The sequence below is a fragment of the Lissotriton vulgaris genome, chromosome 1_1, assembly GCF_964263255.1.
Source record: "Lissotriton vulgaris chromosome 1_1, aLisVul1.2, whole genome shotgun sequence".
Classification (NCBI taxonomy): Eukaryota; Metazoa; Chordata; class Amphibia; order Caudata; family Salamandridae; genus Lissotriton; species Lissotriton vulgaris.
This window is the reverse complement of record NC_141685.1, coordinates 36,322,268-36,334,364: the sequence shown is the minus strand read 5'-3', so window position 1 is coordinate 36,334,364 and position 12,097 is coordinate 36,322,268. Positions and strand designations below refer to the sequence as shown.

General features: G+C 48.4%; 1 protein-coding gene across 1 annotated transcript in view; it reads right to left on the bottom strand.

Annotated features, from left to right (window-relative positions):
- Positions 1-12,097, bottom strand: part of LOC147737086 (uncharacterized) — a 138,343-nt gene that overhangs the window by 33,168 nt on the left and 93,078 nt on the right. The window contains exon 2 of the mRNA XM_086963485.1: positions 6,397-6,467. The gene's annotated coding sequence lies outside the window, so the exon portion shown is untranslated. The remainder of the gene's footprint in view (positions 1-6,396; positions 6,468-12,097) is intronic.

Below are 12,097 nucleotides of genomic sequence, written 5' to 3'. Positions count from 1 at the left end.
GGGGCACAGGTACCTTCTCGCCCGCAGCACGCCCATTAGGGCTACTAATGGGCATGCGTAACGAACCAGAAACACAAGTGCGCATGAGTGGGCACGGGTAAAAATTCACCCTCTGTCCCCACTCATGCGCACTTGTGTTGCTGCCTGCCTGGTGACTGTACAATCATGTCAATCAATCAACATGACGCCAGACCGCCCACCCCTTCAGACTCTGAAGGGGCAGGGCGGTCTGACGTCATGTTGATTCATTGACATGATTGTCAGTCTTAACTCAAAAATGCAGAGGGAGCTGCGGGCGGCAGAGGGGGCTTCGCCCCCATGCCCCAATGGAGGAACCGCGCCTGCTTGCAGCACAATCGGCCGCCACAAGTGCACGTGCGCCCCGAGTGAGCTGCAAAAGAACCCCGGGCATGGTGTGTGCCCCGAGTGCGTGAGACGACAGCTGCTGCTCCTCATTGAATTGAATGTTTCTGCGCGTTCCTTTGTCTGCCAGCGTCTGTTTTTAAAATCGCTGTAGTCTATTTGTAATTTGCTTTGTTTTAAAATTACCTGTGCATAGAATTCAAACATAGAATTGGAACTAAAACGGCAATAATTCACCGCTAAGCCCTGACGTCCCTTGCCCATTCTCCATCCCCTAGGCCTTAGCCAATCGGCCGTTAGGAAGATGAGCTAGCGGCGGGGCAAGGTATAAAAGCGGCTGCAGCGCGGGCCATCACTGAGCTGACCTTGTGATACAACCTAAACTGTGACAAAGCGTCACACATCAATAGGACAACCTAAACAGCGACTAAAAAAATTCAAAATGAATATGGAGTAATGAGGCTACTGCCTCGCTATCCAAAAACTCACCACAGTCAGAAGGAATCTGACAGACAAAAACAAGAAACAGACGGGAAGCGGGGAAATGAATTGAATGTTGCCGTGCGTTCCTTTGTCTGCCAGTGTCTGTTTTTAAAATCGCATTAGTCTCTTTGTAATTTGCTTTGTTTTAATATTACCTGTGCATAGAATTCAAACATAGAATTGAAGCTAAAACTGCAATAATTCACTGTTAAGCCCAGACGTCCCTTGCCCGTTCTCCATCCACTAGGCCTTAGCCAACCAGCCGTAAGGAGGAGGAGATAGAGGTGGGGCTAGGTATAAAAGCGGCTGCAGCGCGGGAAGTGGGCAATTGAATTGAATGTTGCTGCACGTTCCTTTGTCTGCCAGCGTCTGCTTTTAAAATCGCATTAGTCTCTTTGTAATTTGCTTTGTTTTAAAATTACCTGTGCATAGAATAAAAACATAGAATTGAAACTAAAAATGCAATAATTCACCGCTAAGCCCTGACGTCCCTTGCCCATGCACCATCCCCTAGGCCTTAGCCAATCGGCCGTAAGGAGGAGGAGCTAGAGGTGGGGCTAGGTATAAAAGCATCTGCAGCGAGGGAAGCGGGCAATCAAATTGTATGTTGCCGCGCGTTCCTTTGTCTGCCAGCGTCTGTTTTTAAAAATGCAGTAGTCTCTTTGTTTTAAAATTACCTGTGCATAGAATTGAAACATAGAATTGAAACTAAAACTGCAATAATTCACCGCTAAGCCATGACATCCCTTGCCCATTCTCCATCCCCTAGGCCTTAGCCAATCGGCTGTAAGGAGGAGGAGCTGGAGGCGGGGCTAGGTATAAAAGCGGCTGCAGCGCGGGAAGCGGGCAATTGAATTGAATGTTGCCGCGCGTTCCTTTGTCTGCCAGCGTCTGTTTTTAAAATCGCATTAGTCTCTTTGCAATTTGCTTTGTGTTAAAATTACGTGTGCTTAGAATTGAAACATAGAATTGAAACTAAAACTACAATAATTCACCGCTAAGCCCTGACGTCCCTTGCCAATTCTCTATCCCCTAGGCCTTAGCCAACCGGCCGTAAGGAGGGGGAGCTAGAAGTAGGGCTAGGTATAAAAGCGGCTGCAGCGCGGGAAACGGGCAATTGAATTGAATGTTGCTGCGAGTTCCTTTGTCTGCCAGCGTTTGTTTTTAAAATCGCATTAATCTCTTCGTAATTTGCTTTGTTTTAAAATTACCTGTGCATAGAATTAAAACATAGAATTGAAACTAAAACTGCAATAATTTACTGCTAAGCCCTGGCGTCCCTTGCCCGTTCTCCATCCCCTAGGCCTTAGCCAATCGGCTGTAAGGAGGAGGAGCTAGAAGCGGGGCTAGGTATAAAACGCTGTCATGTTGGGGCAGCGCAGCGGACGCGCGCAGTGGGTGCACCGATGTCACGCCAAAGGCCAGCCCATCTGCGCCAGTCCGCCACCGGCCGGGCCCAGGGGCCACGGATTATGGTGAAATCACCAACTACTCCTCCAGGAAGCTAAGATCATTCACGCAATCTTGCCCTCCCTAGGACCCTGCTTCATACAGTCGTATACTGGCTAACGGCATCCTTCAAATTCAGCCGGAGCTTGTCTTTCCTCCAACTCCCAGCCCTCATCCCCCATCAATTATTGATCTCACAACAATGAGTCAAACCATCCTCCGCTTTCTTTACCACAACACACGCTCCCTGGTAAAGCACCAACTCGACATCTTCTTGCTGTTTACATCGGACAAACCTGATGTTCTCCTAATTACCAAAACCTGGTTAACCAAGGATTCCTTGCCCAACATCCTAGCAGCGCTCACCTCGGATTACTACATCCTGTCGGCTAACCGGCCCCCAGGGAAGTGGGGTGGCGGTGTTGCCACCATAATCCACAAAGACCACAAATTTACCACCATTACCTCCCTTATCCTTCCGGAGGTTTAGAATATTGTTGTCACAGGGTCATTAGCGCTAGTACTTATTTATTGACCACCTCTGGCAATGCCCACCTTCCCTATCTCCTTAAGTGAGCAAATGGCCACCCTAGTTGTAAATCATGACAAGGTTCTACTCGTTAGAGACTTGAACTACTGGTTCAATGATGCCTCGGGCGGGCCCCCCGCTGCAGAACTTTCCGAGCTCCTCTCCAACTTGAACCTGGCCCAGCATCTACACACTCCTACACACGTAGAGGGACACATTTTGGATAAAATTTGGTCCCATAATCTCTCACTTTCAATGCCCACAGTCACCCCTTGCATTTGGTCGGATCACCACTTAATACAGTTCACAATCACTATCGGTGGTCAGAACAAGCCCTTTACTTCGGCGGGTGGTGTGACAAGGAAGTGGAAGTCCTTTAATAAGCTGAATTTATCAACACCCTAGCCAGCTCTCTACTCACATTCAGCTCTGGTGTCAATCTATGGAAGAGGAGATCTCTGAATGGCTACTGTCAGCATGTAATGTACACGTCCCACTTGCTAAATTCTCCCGCACCCGCCACTCAGAAGCCCACAAATGGTTCACTTCCGTCCTCAAAAAACAAAAACTCGGGTTGCGCCAAATAGAGAGGAAATGGAGATTAAGATACTCCACTGAAGACATGGAGCAGTACTCGAAAGCTCGTAGAGAGTATAAAAAAGCCATTTTGGACACTAAAGTGGCCTACTTCTGTACTAGAATACTTAACCCTCACAATAAATCTAAGGAAATCTTTAAGATAGTTAATGATTTGTGCAATGACGAGAGAACCTTGCACACACAGGCACCTACTCAAGAGCTATGCAACTCCCTGAACAACTTCTTTCTGGACAAAATCTCCGCCATCAAAGTCAGCATGCCTGATAACGCCAGCTTGGAACCTCTGGAAGATATGTCCAGTAACCAATCCACATTAGACTTTTTTCCACCTATTGACCCCGAAATACTATCAGAGCTTATGACCCGTGTTAGATCTGGGTCACCTAACGACAGCTGCCCCCCTCATGTCTTAAAAGACATCTTTTCCGTTATGCCTCACAGTGTACTCCCTTTCCTCCTTTAAGAATGCTACGGTTGTTCCCCTTATTAAAAATCAGGTGCCGACCCTGCAAATCCCTCGAACTACCGTCCTATTTCTCTCTTCCTCTTCTTGGCCAAAATACTGGAAGCCTATGTGGCCAGTTGCCTGTCCAGCTTCATTGAATTACCAGAATACTTAGAGCCAAATCAAGCAAGCTTGCGTCCAGCGCACTCAACGAGGCTGTGATTCTGGCAGTCATGGACACTATCAGAGCAAATGCAGACGGGGGTATCCACCAGGCTCTGGTGCTCCTGGATCTGTCGGCCGCATTCGACACATTCGACCATAACATCCGGCTGAACCGCGTTGAGAAGGCAGGCCTGCGAGGACCCCCACTTAGCTGGATCAAATCCTTCCTCGCTGATCGTGCTCAATCAGTAAGGCTTTCACTGCCCCCAAGCTCACCTCCACGTGTGGAGTCCCACAAGGCTCCTCGCTTTCCCCGCTGCTGTTCAATCTTTATCTCAGGCCCCTGATCCACGCTTTAAAAAATATAAAGTTCACCATTTTCAACTATGCTGACAAACTTCAGCTTGTATTCCCATTGGACTCCGCTGACTCCGCTGCTGAGTTCCAGGCCACCATGCTTCACATCCAGCGCTGAATGGATCCGCATTATTGGCCGGTGGAACTGGGGCCTCCTCCTATTCCCTCCCCCTCGTTGAAAAGTCTAGGGGTTACCATCAATGCAGATCTTTCTCTCAGAGGACAGGTGGGAGCGATGATCTCCTCAAGCTTCCATCAATTACATAAAATCAAGAAAATTGCCCATTTGTTGACTCACTCGCCCTTATGCAGGTGGTGATAGCTTTGGTCATTTCGCGGCTTCACTTCTCGAATTTAATCTACCTCGTCCTGCCAGCTTTTCTATTAAAACGCCTGCAAATAGTTCAAAATCAGGCAGCAAGACTTATTCACAAACAGCCAAAGTGGCTCTCTGCCAGACCCTTGCTGTTGAAACTCCATTGGCTACCGATGGCCCAGCGGGTTGCCTTTAAGACTGGCTGCTTAGCCTTCAAAGCCCTACACGGTAAAAGCCCCAGATTTATTAATAGTATGATCTTAAAGCATGTACCCTTACAAAGTCTCCGATCGGCCCACCTCCACTTGCTCACCACCCCCTCTTTTAAACGGAAACGGCAAGAAGGTTGCTGTTACGCTTACCTCGCCCCAAAATTCTGGAACTCTCTTCCCCTAGCACTTAGGAGTTGTGACAACCTCCTGGGCTTTAGGAAAGCCTTGAAGACCTGGCTGTTCGAGCAGGCCTATGCAAAGTCGCTCCGCTGCGACATTCCTTATGATTAGCGCCATGAAACCTACAGGTGACCGTGCGCTTTAGAAGTTGTTATTAACATAACATAACGTGCATACGCCTACATTCACATAAATCTGTATACGCGAAAATGTATGGGCATGTGTTTGTTTTTAAATAGAAATTATATTGTGTATTACAGAATATAACCAATGGTTGAATATACATAATTGGAAACGTATAATTCAGTTGGCACTTGTGCGTGTACGCACTACAACACGCACACATATATATGTGTATGCACACACACATACAAACATACCAAGGCACACATGGATATACACATTCATTAATGCAAAAATATAATTTTGAGTAAAGTAAAGTATAAAATATACTGAAAAACGAATTAATTTGTGTATTTAAGTGCACACGTCCAACCCCCCTTAGATCACCATCTAAACTGTGATAAATGCCACGGAGAGTCTACAATAAAGAGGGTGCGATAATCAGAATATTAAATATGGAGGTAGTGCCCGGCTGCACTCGGTGTGGTGCGTGGCGCACAGTCTGCGCGTGGCGGGGCCCTGCTAGATCTAGCACGGCGCTGGGCTCGGTACACGGGCCATCGGAGGGCTTGGGGGCGGTCCCTGGGGAAGGCATGAAAGAAATCTGAACAGAAGATTGTGCCTGGAGGTGAGTCCGCGCATGCTATATGAACTACACAAGAATACAGATGACAGGCATGCACGCACTTTTGTTGTTTGTGCATGTGCAGCTGTGTCTGAAGTCCTGCAGTTCCCCGGGCGCACAAGCAGGCATCCACTTTTGTCATTACAGCTGATCGCAGACAAAAGGACAGAAGCGGATGCCTGCTTGTGCCTCGGGGGGACTGACATAAAAAAACAAGCGCGCTGCGCCTCGCGCTGGCAGCAGGGGGAGGGAGAGGGGAGGGGGCTTGCGCCTGCTTTCCTTACGGGAACGAGCACTGACACCATATGTTTTCAATTTAATTACAAACATATGGTGTCAGCGCTCAAGCCCGCAAGGGAATAGCCACACGTGCACGCGTTGCCATTGAAGGCAATGGAACGCGTGCACAGTTGTGGCTTAAAAAGGGGACCAATGGCTAAAGGACTGCTCTTAAGCAGCGCTGCGTAGGCGAGACCTAAAAATGAGAGAGAGAGACAGATTAGAGAAGAAATAGGAGAAAAGGAAACAGAAGGTAAAAGGAAAGCTTACCTGACGGTTGTTTTGTTTTTGATTGCCCCCCTGAGGGAGGCAACCGCACCGCCTGGTCTGTCCCAGAATACCTTAAAAGGAAGTAGAGACGCTTCAACCAGAGCTTTTTTGCATCAAACATGATTCACAATTCATCCTGTCTTTCAAACAACCGTCCTTAACTTACAAAGCTAAAGGAACACTTTTTATCAGCAAAACCAGTGTAAAGCGCCTTTGGTCTACAGCTAAATAGAATTGTTTTAAAAACCTTTTATTTTATTCTCCTGGTATTTACGACGAAACACACAACTTCCTCCAAATCCAAACCTTGCACTACAATGAACACAGCATGAACCATGATCCCTTGTGAACAAGGTCTTAGTGAATGTACAACGCGCCCACAGGCTGAAAAAGGTCTGCATGAACATACAACGCGCCCGCAGGCTGACAAGGTCTGAGTCAACATAATGTGTGACCACAGGCTGAACGAGGTCTGAGTGAACATACAGCGCACCAACAGGCTGAACAAGATCTGAGTCAACATACAGAGCGACCACAGGCTGAACAAGGTCTGAGTGAACATACAGCGCAACCACAGGCTGAACAAGGTCTGAGTGAACATACAGCGCACCAACAGGCTGAACAAGATCTGAGTCAACATACAGAGCGACCACAGGCTGAACAAGGTCTGAGTGAACATACAGCGCACCAACAGGCCGAAAAAGGTCTGAATCAACATACAGCGTGACCACAGGCTGAACAAGGTCTGAGTCAACATACAGAGCGACCAAAGGCTGAACAAGGTCTGAGTGAACATACAACATCCCACAGGCTGAACAAGGTCTGAGTGAACATAGAGCACACCTACAGGCCGAACATGGTCTGAGTCAACATACAGCGCCACCACAGGCTGAACAAGGTCTGAGTCAACATACAGCGCGACTACAGGCTGAACAAGGTCTGAGTCAACATACAGCGCGACTACAGGCTGAACAAGGTCTGAGTCAACATACAGCGCGACTACAGGCTGAACAAGGTCTGAGTGAACATACAGCGCACCCACAGGCTGAACAAGGTCTGCGTCAACATACAGCGTGACCACAGGCTGAACAAGGTCTGAGTGAACATACAACATCCCACAGGCTGAACAAGGTCTGAGTGAACATACAGTGAACCCACAGGCTGAACAAGGTCTGAGTGAACATACAGTGAACCCACAGGCTGACCAAGGTCTGAGTGAAGAGACAGGGCACCTGATGCCAGCTTGGGTTATTTAATACACCATACTCACCTGGGCCCATAAACATTCATACATAAGCTGGCCATACCACGCTATGATCAGAAAACAAATTTTCCTCAATTTGAAGGATTTATTTATACCTGTTTCTTATCAATCCTTAGTCTCGATTTCCTCTGGTCAATGGATCAAGTAGTTAGAATAATAGGCATAAAAAAACATTTATCATATTTCTCTAAATAATCACAGACGCAGGAGATTTTTAAAACCTTTATCTATGCAAAATATTTTGTGAGTCAAATACCAATACATGTCAAAACACCAAGATTTAAGAGGACATATTACTTCAAAAGCAAAAATATGACTTAGTAAACTCTCATGACAGTGGCACCTGGGATGGGTGAGAAAAGGAAACAGTACAAGGACATACCACACAGATTTATATTTACCTAGAATAATGCGGTGATCAACCCCTGTCCAAGGGTTGCAAAGTAAGACTCCTCAGCTGAAGGAGCCGAGATCAGGACAGGTACAGGATAGGACAGGTTCCCTCTTCTAAGTGCAACACCAGCGTTACACCCCTCTCTGATGCTACTCTCACGATTCCCCTTCTAAGTGGATCGATTCCTCATCTGCATTCAATGATTCTTCTCCCTCTACCTCACTCGATTCTTCTTCCAGAGTGCTCGATTAGCCCTCTAACCTCAGCAACATCCACTTTTTCTACAGCAAGTTGGGTCAGTGACAGGTCTGTGAGAAGTCGGACATCTAACTAACTAACCTTACCTTAGTTATACCCTTTTCTAGTGTATGTACCACCCCTCAATGTTTCAATATTCGTGTATTCCCCCATTCTGATTGGACAAGAAGATGAGGTGAGGTCACCACACCATACTAATGTAGTCATTCCTTTAAATTCGTGATTCTATGTTCCCTCCCCTTAATTTCATTTTCCCAAGCTTTATACAACCCACATTTAACATTCAAATTATAACATTGTATAAATGTGCGAACCACTTACTTGCCTTCGCCTGCAAGCAGCTCGGAGGTCCCAGCCCTGATTGACCTGACTTCTGGGGTCGGCGGAGCCGTGAGGTAAACAGCGGCGGCTGCACCAGGTTGCATCTACCCTTGGCAGAGCGGGAGCGCCGGGAGATTCCCAGCCCCGCAGGACCACATCCCCCAGCAGCCTCTGGGGTGGCGCGCTCGTGAAGCGCAGATAGCGCCCGGAGGCGCCATGTAAGGACAGTCCGCCCAGGAGCCCCTGGGTGCAAACCACTTACTTGTCTTCGCCTCTTCGCCTGCAAGCAGCTCGGAGGTCTCAGCCCCGATTGACCTGACTTCTGGGGTCGGCGGAGCCGTGAGGTAAACGGCGGCGGCTGCACCAGGTTGCATCTACCGTTAGCAGAGCGGGAGCGCCGGGAGATTCCCAGCCCCGCAGGACCACATCCCCCAGCAGCCTCTGGGGCGGCGCGCTCGTGACGCGCAGAGAACGCCCGGAGGCGCCATTTAAGGACAGTCCGCCCAGGAGCCCCTGGGTGCGAACCACTTACTTGTCTTCGCCTGCAAGCAGCTCGGAGGTCCCAGCCCTGATTGACCTGACTTCTGGGGTCGGCGGAGCCGTGAGGTAAACGGCGGCGGCTGCACCAGGTTGCATCTACCCTTGGCAGAGAGGGAGCGCCGGGAGATTCCCAGCCCCGCAGGACCACATCCCCCAGCAGCCTCTGGGGCGGCGCGCTCGTGACGCGCAGAGGGCGCCCGGAGGCGCCATTTAAGGACAGTCCGCCCTCTCACCCCGCGAGACGAGCGCGGGAGCGCCCGGGCTAAGCCCGGGACAAGGGCGGGACAGTCTATGACAGTCCCGGACCAGCCGGTACTGGACTGGGCCAGGGACTCTGCCCAACTCTTCATCTGTGAGTCTCCACCTCTATTAATCACATTTCGTAATATCTGTTCGACTTTGGACATAGCGTTTTCCTTTCTGTTACATTTAAGGGTTATAACTGTGGTAACATAGTGAAATATCTATTGAAAATGTCAAAACCCAAAACACCCCAAACTGTTAATACACTTGACAATTATCTCGTCCAAGTTGTCGCTAAGATAAATAACGATAGGAGATCTTCCCTGGGCCTGAGTTTAACACCCCAAACTCCATCATTAAAAACTTTGCCTCTTGTTACATCTGATCCTAACACTAGTAGCACGGTACTCCATCAGCCATCCCAGGAGAATAACTCTCTGACACAGCTAGTAGCGGTCCTAGCTGAGGTAGATGCTGATGCTATACCAGATGAAGAAATCATTCTACTAGAAGATGAGCCCCCAGTACCGGTTCCAGCCCCTAGAGGTACTAAGGGGGGGGACAAAAATCTGCCAAAGAGGGGCGGGCTCCGATCAGGCAAAAAACGTCCTGACATCTCCCCAGGTAAAAAGAGTAGAGAAGATGAAAGAGATATTACTGAAAGGAAGGCAACGCTGGACGATGATCAATTCAAGAGGCTGGTAAGCGTGCCCTAGAAATTAAAATTAAGAACATAACTAAACCCCTCCTGACCAAAAATGACTACCTAACCGAAGAGGTAATTAGACTAGGGGGGCTCCTGGATAAAGCAACTCAGGAAAAGGAAAATCCCCCTAGACAGGAGATCCTGAGAGTGGAGACGAAAGAAACCCAGACACCCCACAGGCTAGAACCCTTGGTTAACATCCCCCTTATGTCCACGCTGGGTAATGCTCTTGGAGGGGAGGATCCGGGAGGACTGGGTGAAAGCGGGGCTTTTGAAGAGTTGGGGAGAAGGGATAGATCCGAAGAGTGTAATATAGAAAAGGGCCCAGTAGAATTGATCGTCGAGGCCTCGCCACTAGTATTTGTCCTTGCGAATGTCCCTCATCTGGAACCTGGGCACATAGAGAATCCATCTTCTCTGATAAATAAATCACTGCACTGGCTTTCGCGAAATATGGCCTTTTCCCTGGGGGGTATGGATCAACTGGCCCAAGAGGTGGTAAAGGCTAGAAGAGTAGAGTGGATCGGGGGAAGTAACAAAAAATACAGAGAGGACTGTGTGGTATTACACTTCTCCGATCCAGAGGTGTTGCCAAATGTCCTGGCTAATATATATCCTCCACAGCGTAGATCTACAGAGATAGTCCCCCTAACTTTGGACTTCTTTTATGCAAGGAGAGGTAATAAATTTAATCCCTCTGTGCTGAGAACGAAATGGAACACGGTGATACGGAGAGGAAAGCCTTCTGACGCAAAAAGTAGCTGGGGTATGCCCTTGGAGAACAGATTCTCAGCCCTATCAGGCCTAAACGAGTGTGCTTGACTGCATGAGAGGGAGAGTGACTTGATGGATCGCACAGCCAACATTCCATCTGGAGAGGCTGTCATTGTAGAGAGGAGTGTACCTAAATTCATCCCCCTACCTGCCATCAAATCAGTAGAAGGGAGTAAACACTCTCGGGGTAAGGTGGTGCATGGCCCAGCTAGGTACTTAGCCTCTGCTGCCAGCGGTCCCAATGACCGTAGGGCGTGTAGCCCTCCACTTAATTTACAATATCCTCTTTGTAGTCACAATTTGTTGTCACCAGAAGAGAGGGTTGGCTTAGCTAAAGAGGGCCTCCAAATTCTATCATGGAACTTGGCGGGAATCCTGAGCAAAATAGAGTCTTCAGAATGGGGGAGTTCATCCAGCTCCATGATATAATCATGTTACAGGAAACCTGGGCAGTGCTCCCTGTCCATCGGCAAGGGTTTCTACATTTTTTTATTCCTGCAAAAAAGAACCCCAAGGGGTGTCCATCAGCGGGCTAATCATATGGGTACGGCAATCTTTACAATGTACCATAAAAGTAAGGCCAGTGAATAACTGTGACATACTATCAGTTGTGATTACTTGGGGGAATGGTTCTGAGATGGCCCTTTTTAACATTTATGCCAGGGGAGTTCCTGGGGGGAAAGGTTCAGATGTGGTAACAGCACTAGATAACAACATGGAAGTCCTGCCACAGCATACTACAATCATGGTGGGGGGTGATGTGAATACCACATTTGAACCCTTGGGTCCTGAAGATAGTGAACTTTCCCAAGAAGAGGATGCCAAATGGGGAATACCGCAGCTAGACTTACTCCGATAAAGAAGTGGTCTGAGGCAGCCGTTCAATTGAAGAGCATGTGCTTAGCCAGGGGGTTGAGGGCTGCAAACGGACGCACTCCTTCAGACCAATATGGTGCTTCTACTTTTGATAACCTCAGGGCAAGTAGCAGGATTGATTACATCCTTGTAGATGTCAGAGTCTGGAACAGGGTCAGGGACATTAGGGTCACCCCTAGAGTGGAGAGTGACCATAACCCGTTGTGCTTGCTCTTCCAATTAAATCACGGGGTATCAGTGCCAGGTTTGGGTAAGGGCTTCCTGCCCCTGGATCTAATCTCCACTAACAATCTACGCCATATAAAGTGGGCTGCACTGTTAGATA